Source organism: Pyxicephalus adspersus, chromosome 1 (assembly GCF_032062135.1).
Source record: "Pyxicephalus adspersus chromosome 1, UCB_Pads_2.0, whole genome shotgun sequence".
In the NCBI taxonomy this organism is placed as follows: Eukaryota; Metazoa; Chordata; class Amphibia; order Anura; family Pyxicephalidae; genus Pyxicephalus; species Pyxicephalus adspersus.
The window spans coordinates 27,029,400-27,053,188 of NC_092858.1; the positions used below are offsets into that span (position 1 = coordinate 27,029,400).

The 23,789-nt window shown below is 36.7% G+C and overlaps 1 protein-coding gene and 1 long non-coding RNA gene across 2 annotated transcripts in view; one reads left to right on the forward strand and one right to left on the reverse strand.

The window, feature by feature from the left end:
* MTUS2 (microtubule associated scaffold protein 2) overlaps window positions 1–23,789 on the reverse strand; it is a 273,935-nt gene that overhangs the window by 101,114 nt on the left and 149,032 nt on the right. The gene's annotated exons all lie outside the window — the stretch shown is intronic.
* Window positions 14,075–23,244, forward strand: LOC140326177 (uncharacterized). Its single transcript, XR_011919796.1, has 3 exons — window positions 14,075–14,855; window positions 15,258–15,382; window positions 23,145–23,244. It is a non-coding gene; the product is annotated as an uncharacterized lncRNA (long non-coding RNA).

The window sequence follows — 23,789 nt, forward strand, 5'->3', positions numbered from 1 at the left end:
AAGTGTAAGTGGCTAGACACCAGAAATTTTTACAAATTGTCAGGTTTTATTAGTACAGTAAATGCATCTGCATACCTTTACAACCAAATTCACATAGATAAGAACACTGCAGGATACCATTTAATTGAGATTTAATAACTACTGCTATAGAACAAGTTCATTTAGCAAAGTGAAAACTCACTAAACTTAGTAAATAAAGTAAAACTAGTACGGTACTAGCAGTGTCAAAATGACACAGAAGAAGACTAGTAACAAAGAACGATCTAAGGATTTATTACAAGTCCATGACTGTTGCATTTAAGCTCTGAACTAATGTGTTTTGTCTCGGGGCCACCATCTATTACACCTATGAGAGAACACACTTAGAGTATGACATAAAAAGCAAGCACGATCCAATTCAGTAGCACTGAACAAATGATCAGAAGTTAACCAGTTAGCCGTCCACATTATATCAATCATTGGCTCTTGAATAGGATTTATTTCACCCATAAAAGCCAATCAGTGGTGCTCAGGCCTTATAATGTATTAGACTCTTCTGTTGGCTTTACAATAATCATCTCTCTCTCTAAAATAATCTCTTGCCTGCTTTTTCATGATATGATTCACACTGTGAATGCCAGCCAGTTCCATAAACATTAAATGACAGTAGGAAAGTAGGACTCAGAGATAAGTGTTTCTAAGTGTATATACCTTTATGAGATGAAGACAGGATGGGTAACACATCTATTAGGACACAGGTCTCTGTGTAAAATGTCACTGAAGTCTTTCTAGTTTTAACCCTGTCACCAAGCTTTTATGTTGCAGCATAATATTTAAAATATGAATATAATAAATGCTATTAACAAAAGAACAAAAATTAAAGCTGGTCAGTAACACAAAATTAGCTGTCCAGCAGTGGCAGCATATTCCAGAATACCCTGTGCCTGGTGGGCTCAGAATACATAGGCCCACCAGTATATGCCCAATCTGGGCATATACTGGTGGGCCTAGTTATTCTAGTGGGCTATCCACACTAATCCAAATGCCCTTTTATTGCTCTCCAACCTTTGCAAACATGTTAGGTATGTGGACAGATTTTTTTATATTAGCTTCTGGGGACCTGTAGTATTCCTAATAAGGTTATTGTCCTGCTTGGAGTTTCTAACTATCCCACTTTCATTTCCTCTCTCATCTCTTTTTCTAATTTCATCATTAATATATTTATGGCCCATGTAAATCTTGAGTTATATTAATAATATATCTGATTATCATTCCAGCCTAATCACAAGTAAAATAAGCTTTAAAATGAGTCTATTACTTTCCTCAAACCAGACCTAACTCACTGACTTCTAAGATCTAGAGATACCATAAAGCAAAGCCATGAACCAGAAATCAGAGCTGCAACTAGTTATGTGTATATTTATACACATAATACATATAAATATAGTTTTGTTAAAATATATTTAGTTTGCTAAATCATTTTTGCCTTTTCTTCCATGCTGCTGATCTCATGAAGCCTCTTTTGTTCACAAGCTTTTCAAGTTATGGCTGCTTGGCATTTCTGAGGTCTGGTTTCCCTTTGGCCAGGGAGAAATCACTTTAAAGCAGTTAGCCAGCTTGAACATAAAGTGCAATATAGGTGAACGAAGAATCCCTGCTTTTATGTAAAAGTTGGCTAAATTTTGTAAGGGTGAATACATATAGCAGCGTAAAGAGGGTTACTTTAAAATTTTCATTGTTAAACATGCGATCACACCCTTTAGCACCTTCTGTGTTATAAAAGTGTAGGAGATATTAGTGATTGGATTTACTTATACTTTAATAGGATTTTAATAAATGTATATTGTAGTGGCTTTTTATGCATTCTCATATATTACTCCGGACTTATATTCAGTACCTTATTTTTCGGACCATAAGATCCACTCCCCCCCCCCCCAAAAGTGGTGGTTGTGGGGAAATGGTGGTGCGTCTTATGGTCCGAACACCCTCTCACACTTCCAAGGGAGCCCCCAGCAGGCGGCTGCAGTTCCATCTAGCCTGGCATCTTCCTGCAGCATGGCCCCCTCTGTTATGCGGCCTCCCCTGCCCGGATTACAAAGAACCCCTACCTTATCCTATCGATCGCAGAGCCCTACAATCTCTCTCTGTGCAATGTTCTGCCATGCAATCTCTCTCTCTCCTAGTGTGCAAAATACTGTGTGATTACTATGACAGTGTAGTAATGGGCAATGTATGGAACAAATAATCCCCAAATAATAAAGCATATATTTTATTAAATATTTCAAATTACAACTTGGTTCAGTGCCCCTGATTCATCAAGCAGAATCGGATGATCGCTCGCGCATTCGTATTCGCGATCCGAAATTGTATGCCGTCGCGCTATTCAGCAACTGAAAAAGCTCGCGGCCGGGGCCGCGCATCTCCGGCAGCTTTACACTGGTGAGCTTGCATTAAAAGTCACTGTCCCCTAAAAAATCATTTTTTCTAATGGCACACACATTACCCATAGCCCTAAAAAAAATGTTTGCGCTGTTCAAATGGTTTAAACATTTATGTGCGCTAAGAAAAAAGCATATTTTTAAATCACTTATTTCTTTCCTGTTACGCTGGCCGCGCGTACTTTCGCGCTTCCAGCGAGCGCGGATTTTATTGATGAATCAGGGGCAAAATATTTTAATAAAAGTATTTTATTTATGTTTTAAAAATGGTAACTATTTTTTCATTTTGTAACATACTATAGAAACATGGAGGTTGGCACTTTTGTACAAGTGTTTGTGTGTGCGTGTGTGTATATATATATATATATATATATATATACATAAATATTTGTAGTTTCTCTCTTAATAATCAGTAAGGTATCTTAATTATTCAATTTTTTGACAAGCGTGCGGCAAAGGCCCATCTTTTGCCCCAAAGTGTGGGTGCTAGCAGAGGTCAGTACCCACACCTGCTAGGTATAGTATTTTTTTTTTACTTTGAGTTAAACTGTTAAATCTGAATTCAGATAAGCAGATGAATAGACAATTGAGTTCTGAAAACTGTTTACCTTTACTAAGTCTTATGATGAGATACCTTGGATAAACAGTACAGCTGTATTCTGTATGTTAGCAATATAGCCTGGTCCAAGAATTTCCCCAACCTATCTTGTGATTGGACAGTGAAAAAGCAGTAGCTGAATGATAAGGGAAGCACTCTGCAAATCAACAGGGTTTTGTCCATCTCAAAGTGCTGACCTTCTAACATTCTCTTTAAGTGTTGCTATATAGAGGCTTACAAGTGAGATAACCAGTGAGTACATTTAGGTCTATTTATAAATGTTTTAGCCCAAAGTTCACCCAATTTTTTCCCAAAATGTACACATTTTTTTACATTGGTCTCAATTAGAAACATGCATGAATGAATGTAAAAATTAATTCACACATTGTATAATTGCTGTATAATTATTGTAATAGATTAGTTTAATATTTTATACCTGCTTAAAGCCAAAAAGTACCTAAACTAATAAATGTAAATCATCCCTTCACAAAGCGAAAGTTCAATTAAAAAATTTGTAGTCAGGCAGGTTTTTTTGCTAAAAAGGATTGATTGAACTCAAGCGCACCTACATGGGAGTTAGGGCATCCCTGCCAATCGAGGTGGTCGAAGATCGGAATAAGAAAAGGGAAGGAAGCAAAAGGCAGCACAAACAACAGATGAATGGAAACTAGTGAGTATAAATGGGATTTAGTTCTGCTTTAAACAGTTCAAAGTTAGAGATACAAAAAAGAGAGATACTAACCCTTTAAAACTTTTTAAAATCAGCTTCTTAGATCTTCTTTGCCAAAGAAAATCTTAGAAAATAATATCTTTTTTTAGGTAACCCTATGTAAAGTCAGCCTCTCTCCCGGTAATTTATCTTCTTCTGAAATTATTCAATTAAAAAAAACAGTTTTCCTCCACAACTTTTAAATGTAAGCTTTATTTTATAATTGCTAATAATGCCACTCACATCAGATTGTTACTGTTGAATAATTTAATAGTCTTTTGCTGTTGGTAATTTAAAATGCATGCTGTATTATTGAGTGACACATACTGCACACTTAGCAACTCACATCGCCTGGGTGACACAAATCCATTACCTTTTACTAAGATTTCTTTTATCATTCGAGTTTTTCACTAACAGGTTGTGTAGAACTTAACTACTTACCATTTTCTTTACAGATTTGCATTTACAGTATACAAGAATAATTAAAGATTGATATATAAACAAGAAAACAAGCAGAATGGAGGATGAAAAGAAAAGTGATGAAAATTGAAAATTAAATGTCTAACATCTTTGTACTTAAAAAAAAAAAGAGCGTTCATTAGCAAGTGCAAATAATTAGCATTAGTTCAAATGAAATCAGAGGAATGCATAATTAATTGTTGTTGGCTCTTATCAGTTTTTGCACTTTATATTACCACAGTGCAGTTTATCTTTGCAATACATACACAGTTCCCTATGTTTAGTATTTTGTAAATGTTTTATGTACAAATACACGTCGATCTGCTAGAATACAGTAAAAGCCCCCTAATTTGGTTCAGACTAGTGTGTTTTTTCCATTGACATTTACTGCTGCCAGAGGCCTCCTACCACCTTTTGTTCCCAGCTAGGTTCTCCTCCTTCTTATGGGTTTGGTTTTTGCAGGCATTTGTAGACCTTTTTTAATGCCGTGTAAAGCAGTTTTTTCCAGGAGTGAAAAATTACGCAAAATACAATTTCTGCTTACAAATTCTTGCAAAACAAGAAGGTAGCAAGTGGCTCATTTGAAGCCTATGCAGACAGTCGGACAGCAAAGCCACCCCAGGAATCTGCACTAAGCTTCTGAAAAACCTCTTGCAATCCCCTAATTGTTTTATTGATTAAGCCTAACCTCCCTGGTGGTATGGAATATTTTGTATTTTTAAATGTCAAATTGGTACATATGACATTTAAAAATACTTCTAATTTTACGATGCCTGTACACACGTTGCATACCCGGCTGGCACCTGCATCCCCTAGCCTCGCGTCTCCAACGCTCACACACTGGGATGTGAGGCTAGGGGACCCAGATACCAGGCATCGCCAGGCCAACATCACCAAGTGGACCTAGATGCCGTGCCGGCATTGCTGGAGGACCAGGTATGCCCTCAATTCCACCCTGAGTGTGGCTCGGGGTAACAGCTTTCCGTAAAGAAACCACACTCAAGAATACCGCCAGGGGGGTTAAATGCACCTACAAACTGCTTGTCTGAACCTAGCCTTACTGTAATAAGTCAACTGCATAGTGCTTCTGGTGCACTCAAAATGCAGAAGCTGGCAAAGAAGTGAGGAGAGGTGTGTTTAGTAAAATAACTACAAACAGGCAGGTAAGTTTGTTTTATTACAGATTAGATATCCCATATCCCCTCTGCAAGGAAAAATCTGTCTGCTTGCAATTTTTTTTTTAATTTTTAACTTTTTTCTCAGTTTTATTTTAACTGAGCAGAGCTGATAGTATTGTATAGGATTCTATTTAGCAGATACATTTAGGGCTTAGCTACTTTAACACCATCACAATGAGGATCAGACCACAGTTTAAGCAGCAATGTGATAAAGGAAAGCTTTGCCATTTGGCACATGTGTATATATTAGCAGTTTGTTTTAGCCATTTATTAAGATTCCTACCTGCTTCTGTTTTTTTGGACTTCTGAAATTGTTTATAATTAAATCTAGAAAGGAGGTTCTGCAGTAAACATGAAGTCATTATCCAGTAATGTTCTATTAGGAAGTGCTATGTGCCATTAACCTTTAATGCTTTTACTCTTCTACATCATTTCTGATGCATTCTAAATATTATTTCTTCATGATGATGAACTTCGTCAATAATATTCATTGCATAAATGCATTTAAAATAATTTGGTATTCTGCAAACAAATATACATAGTCTGATTTTATTTTAGGATAATATTACAAAATTGGCTTCACAAATTCTATGAAGCCAATTACACCATGGGTTTAGCACTTTCTGCACTTACGGCACTGACAGGTTTACTGTATTCTCACACTGATTTTACAGCCAGCAATGAAAAGTACATAATGCAGTTCAGCAAACCACACACATGTATCGTTCTTTTTATAATAATAATAATAATTCTACTGCATAAGATGGACAGATGGAGGGGGCATCTCTTGGGTGGAATTTCTGAGGAGATACCGTTGTTATTCATCTGGCAAAAAATGTAGCACTAAAAGCACATAAACACTTACTACAAGTTAAATAATTATATTTAGAGATTTATTCGTGTCCCTGTTGTGATACTAAGTGTTTTATTGCTTCCAAACTTTCCTTTTAGGTAAAATTAAAGGCAGGAAAAGCTTGTAAAATCTCTAAATACACTCAGTCAACTTTTACTTAATAATAATCAAATTCAAATAACCAATGTTTTTAGTATTTTAGTTCATCACAACTAGGAAAGACAGTGCAATGTCTCATCCTAGGTTCTGCAGCCCCAGACAGGCAGTAACAGACTGCAACTGTGCCAGAAAGAGATGAAAGAAAAATGAGTTGACCTACTGGCATCAGTTAGCTCCACAATTATTAATGAGAAAAAAAATGGTAAACTCCCATTAAAACTTGAAAGTGGTTCTTGTACCGGCCCAACATGTGGTCTTTTTATCCAACATCTGTGGCCAGCAGCAGGGCTTTGTGCAAGACTGGACAAACAATGCTCCTTTGGCAGTAAAACAAGGGATCCCATTTTACCACAAGAGCTGCATCTTGCCTAATTGAAAAGAATTTCAGGTTACTGCTCCCTTGTCAAGAGACTTAAAACTAGTTCCAAGACTCTCAGAAGTGAATGCTACCTCCTCTCAGAGGTTTCTGCTGAGCAGTCAGTATCCCAGTCTAACCAGCAGGGACTTTGTAGGTATTATCAAAGCTTGCTTGCTGCCTACCACCCCAAAATTTCTATTGGCCAATGACTATGATGTGCTTCATTATTGGCCAGTGAGAATATTCAAGGGATTATTAGTATAGGCAAGCCTTAAAACTTTAAGAAAGTCGGCTGGACTACTGTAACATCCTTTTCTCCAGTATTCCACTAACCCAACTCTCTCCTCTACAATCTATTATGAATGCTGCAGCTGGACTGATCCATCTTCCCCACCGCTCCTATTCTGCTGCATCACTTTGTAGTTCTCTTCATTGGCTTCCAATTCACATTCCTTCCTTTCAAATACATCTCCTGTGTTTTGCCCTGAAATCCTTCCATAGTTCTTGTCCCACTTACCTTTCTGACCTCCCACTTACCTTTCTGACCTGGTAAATAAATTCCCCCCTAACCGCTCTCTTTGCTCCTCCAATGACCTACTACTGACTTCCTCAGTTATAACCTCATCACATGCACGACTCCAATACTTTTCTGGAGATGCCTCGACTCTCTGATATGATCTCCTCATCCTATTCGGCTTGCTCCTACTTTCTGCTCATTTAAAAGAGAACTCAAAACCCATCTTTTTCAAACTTGCCTACCATCCTCTTGTGTCTCCTAAAACTCTCACTATTTCCCACTCCTCCATATATTCCCTCCTATTGTGTGAGACCTCCCCCACCTCCTAGATTGTAAGCTCCTCGGGGCAGGGTCCTTTCCTCCTCCTCCTATGTCACTGTCTGTACCTGTCTGTCATTTGCTACTTCTATTTAATGTACAGTGCTGCATAATATATTGGTGCTGTATAAATCCTTTTTAATAATAATAATTATAATATTATTAATAAACAGTATTTAGCAATAGACAATATAAATCTTTGTGCTTTCAATGCTGATAAAAGCATTAAATGGCAAATTTACATCTAACCAATGGCAGGTATGCATCAAAACAGGTATTTAAAATATTGATTCCTACCACACTAATTTCAAATACCACATTCCATTCTGCTGTTATGTGTTTCTCTTCCAAAGCTGTAAGGGAAAGTGAAGGATTTTTGGTATAAATTCTCTAAAATATTGGCCAGACCACACAGTGGTGACATCCATACTTTTTATGGGTTGCTGCAAATATTTTAGATTAGATAAAAATGTTTGTACTTGCTTTAAAGGGTTTTAGTATTTAATCAGTATTATAGTTCTTATCTAAGCAAGACCACCAGGCTTACCAGAATGTACACTGTGTAGCCTTTTCCTCTTATGTCACCTTAAGTAACATCTGGAATTAATGAGTAAAAGCGATTATGCTTTCTGTAAAAAACTACATTTTAAGTGTTCCTAACATAAAATGCAGATAAGTGTTTGACATATCTGCTTTAAACTCTTCGGTTTGATTAAAAATAAATGTGGTTAGAGCAGAAGCAAGTTTGCCGTGGCTTGTCACTTTAACTTTCCTGCCGCTTTTTGACTAAGGGAATAGGTGGATAAAAGAGAAACAGCAGTGTAGACATCCGTCCTGCTGAGAGAAATGGTGCATTAAAGAGAAAACTATAGATTTTTTTGATAGCTTGAGTAAAATAACTAAAAAGCCAACATCCAAGAGTTTCTTTTATTGCCCAGGATGGGGCAACACATTCTACAAAACAAAAACAGCAGGTGGTAAGGAGTAATAGGCATGATGGTAGATTTACCTTATATAATTCTATTGACAGGTAGCAATATTTTTAAGAACAAAGTAAATTTTAAGGCACACTTATTTTTTGAATTTTCTATTTGGTAACTATATAGGTCTATATTTAAATAAAAATGCCCCATGGGCCTACAGGAAAATGAATCAGTTTGACAGTAAAGTGGATCATTAAGATAAAGCAAATTATCTGATAGCCCAGCCCTGTGGGGCTCCCCGAAATGCAGCCTTTGCCTCCTCTCTGAAAAAAATGTAGTTCTGTAACAACCATAGCTGTTCACTAACAATAAACAACTAAAATAAATGTTTATCTATTTTTTTATTTGGATGGGCAGGTAATGATTAAAACCTGTCATTTTTCTGTTAACACATAAGAAAGTGAGTGAAAAGCTCTCCAAAGTGAGGAAAATCCTTTAGAAGGTTGTTGCTGAAACAAGTGTACCATTGGAAAATTTCCTTATTTTGTTTCAATAGAAATACAAAAAAGAATTCACCTCCTGGGGGGCATTGACAGGAAAAGTTTTAGTTAGAATTTAACCTATAACATATGTAGGGGTCACATTCCTGTACTTTATATAATTTTGGGGAAATATGTTTAGATTTAAAACTGCTATTTACATTAGTTTTCTTCAGTACAAGCAGGGTCTCTATAATTATTAAGCTAAGTGAACATTTACTCTGCAAAGTTATTAGATTCTGCTGATTTAGTAAATGACCCCCAACAACTTCATCTTTTTTCACTCCAAAATTATTACGATATATATTAGGCATCATTATATTGGACATTGTGTACAAACACCATCCAGGGTCAGTATCATTTCCCTTGACTGAGATGCTGGGTCAGAGATGACACAGCTATGTAACCAATGTTGCTGGTGCAGCTCTTAGCTGTATTCACAAATATCTAATACAGATCTCCTTCTCTGCAGCTTCTCGCTTTGTTACTCACTATATACTGGAGTAAACAACATTGCTGCTCACTGTTGTAAAGTCCACAGTAGAAACTGTCAGTAAAAAATAAGTAACCATTGTAATTCCTGCTGCTTTTACCAGGTGAACTGGGGAGTCAGCAAGTTAAACTTATTTCATATCTTGGAGTCCATACAAACTGTCCCATTTTGACACAACTGTACAATGTATGATCATTTGGATTGCTGAATTGTATAGCTTTCCACATATCATATGAATTAAATATGTAAAAAAAAGGTTCAAAAATGTCTCTACATGCACCAATGACATTCAGGTCTGAGGTTAATAGGTGTTTAATGAGAAATAACTTTATAACTAATTCATCCACATTTTTGCATCATTTTTACTAATTCTACTACTTTGTATCAAGTAGTACCAAATGTACCAATTTTTTTTGTGAAAGTGGTTGATTTTTTAAGTAGAGTTATGATAGAATCAGGAGTTAGAACTGCAAGGAAACATATTACAGGTATCTACAATTTCATAAAATACATTTAAGCTGAAGAATTTGACCACTTTCATGTAGAACTTTGGTAGAATCCAGTAATAGAATTATTCTACTAGGCAAAGATTTTGCTTAGGTAATTTTGAATACCCTATTTCCACTAAGGTAGAATTTAAGTAGAATCAGGCCTTGTATCTTCAAGGACAACTCTTCCAGCAACATGTCACTATATATGCCTATGTCACTATATGCCAAAAAATTAGGCAGATATATGAAAAAAAAAACACCTTTATAAAGTAATCAAGTTGTTCATTTGCATCAAAATATGACTCTTTAATGAAAAACTTAAAAATGTATATTTTCTTTTTAATTAAAATCTCAGAATGATCCCTTCTGGCTTTGTCTGATTTCAGATGTGAATCCAGCATGCATTCCTTTGGCTTCCCCCTTGCTGCTTTAACATTTATCAGTAAGGGGGACAGGGATCTGAACCTCTGTTATTTTGTTTGGAGAAGGTAGGGGCCCTGGACAATAGCCCAGTTTGTATATCCCATCTTTCCAAAACAACTGGTCCTGTTTATTAATCATATTTTTATATCTAGCTAATTGATGACACAAGCCTGTCTGCTGTCATCAGGTTGCTCCAATCTCTTCCCTTTTCTGCTTCTATTTCTAAGTTCCTTGGTGTCAGATGATCCCCTACAAAGGCAAACCAACAACTTATACTTTAAAATTCAGTATCATCTATTTCTGTTTCTACAATATGTCAGAATACAGCAATGTTCACTGTTCAATCTGCTACAAATAAATACATCATCTTTGCAATTCAGCTCTCCCATCAAAGCATTTTGCTTGCTTTTCATGGCTGTTTTCCAGTCAACATAAATTACTGTATTGATTAAAATAAAGGTGCTTAAATTAGCTTACAGGTCCTTATGTTGGTTCCGGCATTCATCAATATCTGAATAGCAAGCAGACAGCACTGGCACAATCTCCGCAGAGCTGTCAGGTGGATGTTTGCAAAAAATAAAAATATAGCCATCACCAAGGATCAGCAGATATAAAAGTTATTTTTCCCGGCATCAATTCACAGTGTTTCACTGTGAGAAAAGGTCAGCCTTCATTTTAAATGGAAAGTAAACTTAAAAAAATATGTAATTTGTGTGGGATATTCCACACAGTAATTCCTGCCAACAGCAAAGGAGTAAATCATGCAAAAAAATGTTATTTTTCTTATTTGAATACAAGAGTGTATTACTTCTCTCTTGGCAAATACAGCAGGAGTATCTCGAAACAGAAGAATATGTAGGTCATCTGGGGTGAAAGTGAGGGAGGGATAATGCTAAGCAGACTGAGAAAACTAGCAATGCATTTAATTGTGTTATAGCACAAAAAGATCAAAGTTACCTCTCATATGTGATTGCTAGCAAACAATGAAGAGGACACCTGGGTTTTTTTTGTATAGGTGTTGTTACTAGACTGTTTTTTTTTTTCATTTGCTCTTGCAAACAAGGCTGGTAAAGTTGATACCAATAAATAGCTAATAAAAGCTGGCTGTATACTGAGAAACAGGGCTTGTTCACATATGTGCATTGTGGTAACGCAGATCTTGTGCAATACACCACACGTTCTAGTTCTCCAGAAGTTGTTAGGGGTTTCTTGAGAAGTTTGTGACTCTCAGATCAGTTTAAGAGACACAAATGTTTTTTTTTTAACTGAAACTGATTTACCTCCCATTTGATGACATCTGCAACGTTCTGGGGTCAAAACCACTTTGTTTAGCCCCCTAAACTGGTGGCCAGTAAAAAGAATGCCCCTTTAGAGCGATTGCTATAATACCACTCATTTCCCAGAATCCTTGTATTACAGTATAAATCATGTGAGGAAGCAGGACATCAGGAAGTCAGTGGTGAACATTTTTAACTGTTTAGATCTCTGTTAACAGGAAACTAAAAGGCTTAAGGGGTCCTGTACCTGCACAGTTACAGGCAGCACAGCTACAAAATAGGTTTTTGAATGTGAAAAATTCTAATTGTAATATTTATATTTTACACTTATCAACATAATTGCTTTGACCATTTCCATGTTCAATTTTGACATTCATTTGGCTTAAAGGTATTTATTCTGATTAGGTCACTGAACTTTGCACAGTGTATTCCCAAATAAAATTGTTGGTGCTGTAATGAAATACATAAGCCTGCAAATGCTTGTACCATCTACACTCCCAGTCTATCCTTCTGGTGCTTCCATTATTTTAAACAAGGCACTCAGAAAACAGGTCATCTATATAAAAACTTTTGCAAATTAATATCTAATTTTTATATTCCCAACCAGAAGAAGTAGCTCATTAGTTCAAGCTTTTTACACAACTCCATTCATATGAAGCCATTGGAAATATTAATTAGAGGAAAACAATTTAAAAGCAAACAGATTCTGCTGTATGCTTTTTGGGAAACCTATTTTTGTCCTTAAAAACAACAAAATAGTAAAATTATAGTTAAAAGATAATTAAACAAATTATATGTAAAAACATGTTTTTAAATGCATAAACCTAAACGAAATACAAATCCCCCAAGCCAAAACTTTTTTGGATGCTTCCTAAATTTTGTTAAAACATGGTGGTAGTAAAGATGAGTTTGAGGTTTTTTTTTTTGTTTAGTTCAGCTTCAACAGCAGAACAATGACTATCAATATAGTTATGATTACCATTCATTATACAATTAGCGGGGGGTATGTGAGGGGAAGTGTCCAGGTTGTAATGTTTAACCATACTGGACAAAATTGAAGTAACTGGCATGGCTAAGCTGTCTTAAGTCGCATACACACGTGCAATAATAGTTGTTGGAAAGGATCTTTCCTGATCCTTTCCAACGACTAGCACTGCACGATATATGAACAAGTGCTGCAGCACCCTTCTGCTCTATGAAGAGGGGAGGGGGAGAACAACAGGGCGGCACCTCACTGGGCGCTCTCCCCCTTCACTTCCATTGGGATCGTTAGCCGTCCATCGTCCGTGGATCTGCCAGGACGGTCGTTCGGACGATGGACGACTTGTGCTTTACACACGCCAGATTCTTGCGGGATATCAGCCCTGAGCTAATTATCGGGCGAGAACCGTTGGGCGTGTGTACGTAGCTTAAAGGTGCTTCCATGGTAAACAGACTGGCTAATCAGAATCTTATACAATGTAAGACATTGTGCATACAAATCTTTCAGTTATGTATGTTTTTGTTGCCTGAAGATTAGCTTTATGACTATGCAATTTCACAAAAAAGAATTGCAGCATAAACACATTATATATGACAAAAAATATCATTAGTTGTGCATTGCTCAGCAGTTCAAATTTGGCACAGAGGGGAAATCAGTGATGAATTGTGCTGCTACATCATTACTATATGCTGTGTATTTCCAATAATGCCAAGTCTCGCAGGTCGTTCTGCCTATTCAGTTTCCTCAAGTTCCAATGAGCAAAACTGCAATAAACAGTCTCTACACCATCACATAACATACCACATGGGAACACAGTTCTTGTCAGGAATTATTTTCAGAAACAAGTGATTATCACACCAGAAAATTACAATACACCTCACAATGTTTTTCTGTTATTGCTGTAAACTCGACAAAAGGAGACAGCCATATTTACTTGAGAGTGATTCATAACTCATCACATTTTGCTATAATGTTTCAGAGTCACGAATTCCATTGCTTTTTTACAGTTTGAGCACAAAGAATATCTATTCAATTAATATTCCAGCCTTTCTTAACTTCACCTAAGTAACTCCTAAAAAAATTTTAAGGTCATGGGGGATCCCTGCTATAATCAATCAGTGGGAAAAATGCTATTTGGATTGGTTGACAGTGTAAGAATGAACCCCATACATTAGTGAGCAGCATGCTACCTTTACACACAGCTAAAATGGTCCTTGGTTAATAATTTTTTCCCCCTTTTCACTTTTTAGTAGGGTTCTTTTTTTCAATGCCTCCTCTATCATCAGTTTTAATCTTCCAGTATTCAGGAACGTTTTGTTCCATGGGGTCTCGGAGGTAATGATAGCTGACATCACTGTGCTTGGTACTGGCATTGATCTTTTCATGCCTCCTCTGCTTGTCAGTGCTGTCACTGTCAATTGCATGTTTGCCTTCAGGAGGTTCTGCAAGCATCCAAGCTGAGAGATATCATCTTTAGCTTTAATTCTCATTCACTTTTATAGAACAGGGAGCATTGCATTTCTTCTCATGATGCTGGCTGAGGCTGTAGCGCTGTATGAACCATATGAATCAAGCTTCTAGCTAGGGTACCCTCACAGGATCTCACATATTTTCTTTCTGAGGTTTCAGAAGGTTCATCTTTCTCCTTTTTAGTTAACCTTCTATAACCTACAAATATTACTTATTCAAAACAAGGTTCCTATTTGTACACTTTTCTTTAGGAGCATGTACAAATGTTTTGCTTGCAAGATTTTGATGTATTCCAGGGCAGGTTTGCTTTATCAGATAAGCAGGTTTGGAGATATCAGTATGTCATAAATGCCTCTTCTCAGTTATTACCAGTTATGCTATTATCCCTGTGCAGTATTTTAAGTGTTTTCAAATTTGTTCCTTTGTCAGTTTTAAGTAGAATCCCTTTGCTGTGTAACATGTACAGCACAATATACAATGAGCCATAAATACATATGAGATAATACTTTTTTATTTCATAGAGTCTGAACATTCATAGAATCTGAATGAATTAGGTCTACTGTATGTACTGTGTTTTTGCTTTCCTGTTAATTATTGTCTTTATGTAGCTTGTTCACTTCATTGCAGCACCTGGGTTATCGCAGAACTCTACCGCAATACGTCTTTCAAGAGTGCTCAGCGCCAACAAGTAGTGAGTTTGCTCTTGAGATGGGTTATGCAAATATAAATTACCTTGCTAGCTGGGCATCAGTCTGGAGGAGTGCAGGATGTCCTTGAGCCAGGAAATAAGGCTCTGTGACTTGCTGCAGCTTCTAAAGCACATTATGAGGTGCTTTAAATTCAGAGTAAGCATTTTCAATACAGAAGAAAATCCTGTGCAACTCTGCAAGACTAAAGAGTTAGGTTGGACCTACAGCTTTAAAATGAGTTTTGCTTTGTTATTATATATTAGCAAGTTAGTTAAATGTCTGCCCTGCCTTAAACAACAAAATATATAAATAAAAACAAAATAAATATCTGCCTAGCCTAAAGTTTTTAAAATATAGGATGAAAGTAACAAAAAATATGTACAGTTTCCCTCTGCTGTTTCTAGGGCTTAGAGATTGCGTGCCTTGTGAAAGCCACTCATTTTATGAACAGGAATCTGTTCAGGCGTGAACATGAAGATACGGAAATGCTGGCCTTTGTGGAATACCTTCCTGCTCCAATATTAAAGAGGTGTGAATTATTTAATGCATGCTTAACACAGATTTTTTTTTTACATTTCAGTTATGCCTCCTGTATAAATTTTGGGTAAATATAAAAGCAAATAAATATTCTAAAATATTACTATACAGCATCACACGTAAGAAAAAAAAACTTGTGTTTAAATATTGTGAAAGAAGACACTACAGATGCACACTGCACCCTGTTTTGTTGACAATTAGATTGTAATTATTATAACAAAAATTTAGATCCTCAATGCGCTATGTTCTCTTTTCCTGAATCTCCTGCTGGGCTAATAATTATGCAAGCAGCAGAAGTTTTGTCCCTCCTCTTAGCAGCATATGTCAGATTTTCTGCTGTACATCACACTTAATATTATTGTGGCCAGAAGTCAGAAATTTGCTAAAGTAAACCTTAAAAGTTATAATTTAAATCTCCAACAGTAATAATAAATCATGCTTTTGCAAGGTGTCCGCATATTCATTTTAATGTCTCCTTGGGCACACTACAAACCTTAAAACGTATGGAAGTTTGCTTTGCAAGTATCAACTTTGGGAGCAATGGGATAACTCTCTCCCACCTCCAGAATTATTGGCTCATAAACTCACTAAGATCATGGATCATTACATTGGCAGCATAATAATTCAGCTGTTTTTCTAAATTACATTTTTTAAAATGAATGGCACATGTTTTTTTCAGACATAGGGGGGGGAAGTTAAGAAATAACATAACTCTGGAATAAAAAATTATCAAATAACCTGGTGATTTGCAAAGGGGAAATAGAAAATACACAACAAAAGAAATGAAAAGCAAATGCACTGAAACAGGAGTCAGTGTGACTGAACCGTAACAAACTGCCTAAAGGAAATGGGATTTACATAGAGAAAAGCCAAATGTAAAATACCATTACACCTAAACAGAAGAAAACAAGGTTACAGTTGGCTAAAGAGAAGCAGTCATGGACTATGGGTGATTGGATAAAAGTAAAATTTATTGTTGAAGCACAAATTTGCCTTGGCCAAGGAGATGAAGATGATGGACCATGGAAGGAGAGGGTGAGAGGGTGATAGGGAGGGAGAAGGAAACATAAAGATGATTGCATTAGGATAACAAGCACATTTCTTCACTCATGACATGGGATTATATAACCAGACCAATATATTATCTTTACAGTTTATGCACAGGTGTATGTTGAAATTTTGGACACTTCTTTAATTCCAATAATTGAAAGTAGGTTTGTGAAGATGAAATCATTTTTTAAAATGATAATGATTCTTGCCACAAAGTAAAAAGTGTGTTTCTGGCATAAATAAATGACAAAGTGAATGACTGAAGAAAGTAAGTATGAAGCAGATTACTTTCCCTGTTAATCTCAGACCATGTCTGCAGACATGCTTCTGTTTGGTTGATCAGTGCAGACAGGCCAGATGTAAACAAATCAAGTTTATTATGCCCTAGGCCTGTAATGACACAACTGTAATGGTTCATATCTATGTGATGCTGCAGAGGACATGTTACTGCATGTGGTTTTGCATGATAATGCAAATTTCTAAAAGATACCCCAACATACCCTACCAAAGGACCTGAAATTTGTGTAATATGCCGGGTATCCTGGCATAACCGTGGCTGCCAGAAATGAATAAACTCCTGTGCACATGTGCAGGAGTTACATCTTTTCTTCAAGGCCAATCAAGATGGCCAAAGATTCTGATCCTGGAAGTGCACCAGGTGAAGATGGCAGCGCCTGCAACGGAGTGAGGACAGGTGAGTGTAAATAAAAAATTATGAACAGACAGGTGCGTTTATTTCATTGCAGTAGGAAGAGGTGATAAAGGACCTTCCTGCTTGCATTTTTTTTAAGATATACAAAGTAATATTACAAAGCTACTGAAATTTTCCTCACAGTGTAACATACATGATGGTTTAATTTGTTTTAAGGCTGCACATTATCAGAGTAATAAATGAGCCTGTCAACAAACAATATGAAGAAATATCAGTATGGGCTTGTTGACATGGACAGTTGTACAAGCAATGCAGTTACTGCTTTACAAGCTTGTGTAAATGTAGCTACCTCCAATACCTCTGCCTTTTGTCTTAGTCAGTGAGTTAAATAGACAGCTGACTGCCAGACAGTGCTTGAGAAGACTCGTATTGTTAAACAATAAGCAGCATGAGGTAGCAGTAGATACAGCTGGCAGTAGGTACAACTGGCTGCTGTGAGTTCAATAATAAATAAATTAGTAAATAATGACTTGGACCCCCTTCCTTTAAGGCATTGTGTTGGTTTCTGCCCATTACAATAGTAGCCTTGGTTTTGCTGTGTTTTGGAGAAGACCATCTCATTGAAATATTGTAGTATAGATATTAATGTCTAAATAGCAGTTCACATTTCAGCCAGGACACAGCAGCTTTTTTGAATTTCCAGCATCAAATACCCAGCAAAAAACTTATGATCAGGCAGGTTCATTATTGCAGAAGAGACAGGAAATGTCCCTTCTGGGATAAAACACACTTACCTGCCTGATCGTTTTGTTCTAATAATATGCTAAGCTGAATATGCACAGCTCAGTGTACAGTACTGGATTGTGGTGGCATCCCAGCAGCTAAGGGGATGAATGAACTCCCGAACCCATTTCAGGAGTCATCATGGCCCGGCAATTAAAATGGCTGAAAATTGGAACCTGGAAGCGAAAAAGAAAAAGATGTCGGAAGGGGGAAAGCTTGTGAAAAAATTGTGATCAGGCAGGGAAGGTTATTTTATTGTAAAAGGGACATCACCAGTACCTAATGCAATAAAGGACCTGTTTATTGCATTTTTTAAGTAAGGGTTTAGTTACACCTTAAACAATCTAGGAAGGCCTATTTAATGTACAGCGCTGCGTAATATGTTGGTGCTATATAAATCCTGTTTATTATTAATAATAATAATAATAATAATATTAATAACAATAATAATATTAAGTATTTCCAGATGACAAAAAACAACACACACAGCAAAGTAAATTGTTGGCAAATAGCACACTGGTTTCTCTATGGTTTGAATGAAAATCTGTAAACAGCTCTCTCTTAATAAAAACGCACAGACAGATCTTTGGCATAATTATGCCTAATTAGGCCAGCTTTTTAGGAAACCCAGTCGTGCAATAATACCTTCTATAGTCAAACCTTTTTTTTTTTACTTTACTGCCTTTGGTCCACCAACACAGTATTTTGCAAAAAGTTATTAGTACATCTACTAAACACAGCGAGGTGCAATTATTATACAGGGATTATGCAGATATATGCAGCTAGGAGATATAGGAAACTCACAGCAGTAACAGAAAATACAGAAAAGAGAAATGGACAAGAAAAGTAATGACTGAAGTGAAATTGACTTTTTCATAACACAGAAACCACTATTATGTTGCCTTATGGACTGATGTTTATAAACTGAGAAAACCCTATGTCTCCCCTGAGTGAACAATAGCATGAGGGTATATTTTGATGTAACAATGATTGAGGGAAGTTGAAAGGTTCACCTTTAAATGAACCATCTTTTGACCTGAAATAATGTTTCAATTTCGAGTGTTCCATACACTCCCAGGGACACAATTTTGTTGGGATGAGGGGTATTTTTTATTCTTTCTAAGAATGTTGCACTGCTGCCATTCAGCAGATAAATGGCTATAGACTTCTTATTCTGCATTTAATGTAACACTATAATAACACTTTTAAACATGATATCATAAGGGACTTGCAGAGTTTATTGACCATAAAGAATATTGTCTCAGCAGGTTGCTGTAGAGTGAAGCAATGACCCAGATCATAACTAAACAGGCGGTGCAGTGTTAAAACCGCTCAATTCAGCTCACTCGGGGGAATCACAGCTGAACTATCAAACACTCTGGGACAGAAATGTTGCAATAAACCTTTTATTGTCACCTGTCTGTTGCTTCTGTTAGTACGGAAGGGCTTGTACACTGCTTGCAAAGGATAGATGTGACAAAATTCTACACTGTGTCCATGCATTGTGCTAAGGTAGCCGCAGAGGGTTATTTTCATAATTGCCTTTAACTAAGATATACATTCCTTCCTCTTCGTCCAAACCTGCTTTAAAAAGGCATTTGTCCATTTCCAAAACCAAAGCCAAAGGCATGCTAAGATAAAAGGCTCACTATTCACTTGTGCATGGCCTGCAATGCTATCCATTGGTTTTTAAGAATGTCTTTGGCAGGTCCCATGCCAGAGCAATGATAGTGGTATGGACTAAACACTGGCTGGTATGCCACTGGTCTATTATTTTCTGTTTCTGAAAGGAAAATGTGAATATTTAGGTAACACAAATGGTTCTAGTCACATGGTGTCTTTTTATATCTTAGGAACTTTTCCAATAACATCTCTCTGTTAAAGCAGCTTCTCGTATCTATCCAGAGGCACATTTCTGCTCTTCTTCCACCCACCAAAGACTCCCACTCTTAACTTTGCCATTGAGGAGTTCTTGCCACTGCAGTCCACATGAGATCTCAGTGAGTGAAGTAGCCCAAATATATACCAGTTTAAGGTGGACTGATCTTTGAGTCAAAAACATATCTCATTTAATGTATGAGAGAGCCATGTAACCTGAAATGTCGTTTTAAAGCAGTAAAATGCTGCTGCTGTGTTGTATTGATGTTAGGAAATGGTCTGCTGGTAGAAAGTCTTAACCAGCTTCATGACCTACTAAAAACTAAGGTTGCTTAAAGAAGAAAACATAGGATTATACAGTGCAGTGTGAATCATACTGTGTGTGTGAACCAGGACTGAGAGATGCTAGCTTGAATATAGAGAGGATTTAACAATAATCCACCCCCAGGAATTTTCAAGTTTATGATCAGCAGATAATGTGGTATAATGAGTAAGACCGACCTAAGACCTAAGACCGTGCCTAATAAAATGCTAGAATACAAATGACAGAGAAGTATAACTGTATAACCTGTACCGGAGAGTAAAATAAATTAACACACAAGTTATACTTTTCAAAAAATTTGTCAGTAGTCAATAGAACCAAGAATTACATTAATAAGATGAGGTGTCAATTGGGTCTGATGCAATCATAACATTTCATTAAAGATAACATTTAGGCAGTAGGAGGTAAAAAAGTAATAGTCCTATTTAGTAATATACTGCAGTTTCTGTGCTGTGAGTGCCTCTTATTAGCAATACCAAGTATGCAATAGTGCCAATTCAAATAAGCTGCATGTATTGAATGTATCTCCTCTAAGATGCATACTCTGTAACCTATTTTAACATTCACTGCTGACATGCAAAGTTAAGAAAACATTTTTTTTTAAATGTATGTTGCATGCTTTGACCACAATAAGAAGATGACCAGACAAAGGTTGTGTAGCGAGAACAATCCTCTTCCCTACCAAACCATCATGGCATGTAGTGTTCATATAGTGTACAGACTATCACAGTATGGACAATGCAAAATGAGAGTTTAATGACAAAATACATAAGCAGAATAAAAAGCTTAGATCAAAATGAAAAGAAGGTCCAAAAATGTATATGCAAATCTCAACTTTTCTTGGAACAATTAAGCCTGTCTTACCCGTTGGTTGCTAATCATTTCTTTTGGTTCATAATTGTGGTCACAATGACCAACCGAAAGGCTTGAGGGAGGCAAAGCCATGTTCAACATTTACATGAGATTTATATATTTATTTTTTCTTTTAGGTGTCTAGATCTAGCGATCATTTTAATATGCAGTTTGTTAACTTTAGACAACCTAATCTTTGCTTTATATCTTTATATTTATAATCTTTACAACCTAATACTTTATGTGCATATTGGGATTTTTACGCATGCTATTTAATGCTCTAATAACATCAAAAATCTGACTGCTGCAAGGTGCCCCCATGTATGTATGTGACAAAATTAGTCATAGTAAACTCACGTTCTACCTTATTCCTCTTTACTCCTCCAGCAACTACTGCATAAAAGGTTATGTAGGGCAGCAGGAGGCAGAGGAGCTTAGACAGCACAGGCCAGCATAGACAGTAATTAGACACTCCAAGAAGACAGTGCGAGTACAAGGGGGCTGCACCACGGAATTATCTCTTGCCATTAACATAATACATTAAAAAGAGAAAAACTACAAGTAATCATTTTTAAAATACTTGTCTTTGCTTTGTGCTTTTACCAATATTTTTTAAGCAAGTGGAAGTGTCTTTTTAAAGATAAACTGAAATCTTGTGTGGAACTTTTTGGGATTGAAATGTATTTTCTAAAAATAAATATCTTGTTCCCCAAAGTTAAAAAAAACAACAAATAATCAAGTGCCCACAAAGAAAAAAAATGCTATAGGTGTGAACGCATAAGCCATTGCAAGAAATGTTCAAGCATATAAAAGAAAAAATCCATTTCACCATTGTTCAACCAATGAAACATTATTGAGCAGGTCAATGACCTCTTTCATCAGCTTACTCGGTGAAAGGGAACATTCATTATAGTTTATAGGAAAGCTGATATTTGAAGATGTTTTGTTACTAGAGACTAAAGTTTGATGTGTTTCCTAAATGGGCTTCAAAATTTACTCAAAAAGCACTCAAATTTTGTTCTGTGCATCCTGGGTACATATAAACCTAATCATTGTTGGTATATGGCAACAATATTTTTTTGTCCAAAACCTTCACTGAAAAATATCATGGAGCCCACTCAGGAATGTATGCAATTGGCTGCAGGGAAACAATTGTAATTGTTCATGATGTAAATTGCTTTAGCATACCAAATATCACTCAGTTAGTGTTTACATCTTCTAAAAGCTTGTCACCTTTACAAGCATCTCAACTTTTTTATTATTATACAGTATTTATATAGCACCAACATATTACACAGTGCTGTACAAGTCTATAGTCATGTCACTAGCTGTCCCTCAAAGGGGCTCACAATCTAATGTCCCTATCATAGTCATATGTTTTTAATACATGCTAAGGTAAATTTTTTGGAGAAGCCAATTAACATAACTGCATGTTTTTGGATTGTGGGAGAAAACCAGAGTACCCAGAGGAAAGCCACGCAAACACAGGGAGAACCTGCAAACTCCATGCAGTGTACAGGCCAAGATTTGAACCTAGGACCTAACACTGCAAAGGCCAGAGTGCTACCTCTGAGTCACCATGCTCCACCATGCTTTTTTTGAACTGTTATTAAAGCTGAACCCCAGTCTGACACAGAACAAACTGACCAAAGCCCCTCAGTCATAGAGGAATCTCCCTGGCTTAATTGTATTGTATGTTAGTGCACTAAGTTCTGTTCAGCACCAAGCAAACTATTTCTAGCCCTTTTAAACTTTAAAACCAGACTTTTGCCTAATCTTACCTAGGAGTATATAAAAAAATCAGCTCCAGGATAACCCTTTACAACATCACCAACCTCCTGCTAATTGCTAGATTACATTTGAAAAAAACTTGAATAATGTACCGTACTTGATTTCCTAATTGAAATAGATTCATTTTTTTGAACTGTGTGGGAGGTATATGCTTCTCGCTAGCTTTCAGAAGGTCCCATCACAGGGGTCGTAATAAGGTCCCAAGGAGTTCAAATAATGGCATCAAGATTATTAATATACAGTATTTGTATAGTGCCATCATATTACATAGCGCTGTACAAAGTCCATAGTCATGTCACTAACTGTCCCTCAAAGGAGCTCACAATCTAATGTCCCTACCATAGTCATGTGTCTTTACTAAAGTCTAAGGTCAATTGTTAGGGAGAAGCCAATTAACGTAACTACATGTTTTTTTTTGGGATGTAGGAGGAAACCGGAGTACCCACGCAGACACGGGGAGAACCTGCAAACTCCATGCAGATAATGTCCAGGCTGGGAATCGAACCTGGGACCTAGCGCTGCAAAGGCCAGAGTGCTAACCCCTGAGCCACCGTGCGGCCCATGACGTTACAACACTAGGGGTGGAAATTAGACTGGACTGCAGGCCTAGATGTAGCTTTCCATTATCAGTTTCCACTAACGGAAAGGGTGATGTGACATGACATAAGGTGAGTAAAACAATGTATTTTTGTTATTATTGTAATTTGCGTGGATAACAGTGGGAAGGTCAAGCGTGTTTTTTTTCCCCCCTGGGGACAACATTTAAATGGGTTTCCTTATTATTAAAATCAATTTAGTTACAAACTATGTCAAGTTCAAGTTAAAATCATCTATAGTTTGAAGCAAGTGTTAAACATTTGTCATGAGTGGACTTAACAGCCTTACATAAGCAATGTCACGATGAGTTTGATATCCATCCTAGATTTTTTCTACATCAGTAAAAATGTCAAACAGGATCATATGTAAGCAATAAAATGTTAAACAGAAGAACAGGACACATTCCGACAGAGGAGTCATTGTGCTATCACCTTTACCATGTGGCAGGCTATTTCTGCAGATGCTTACCTGCCT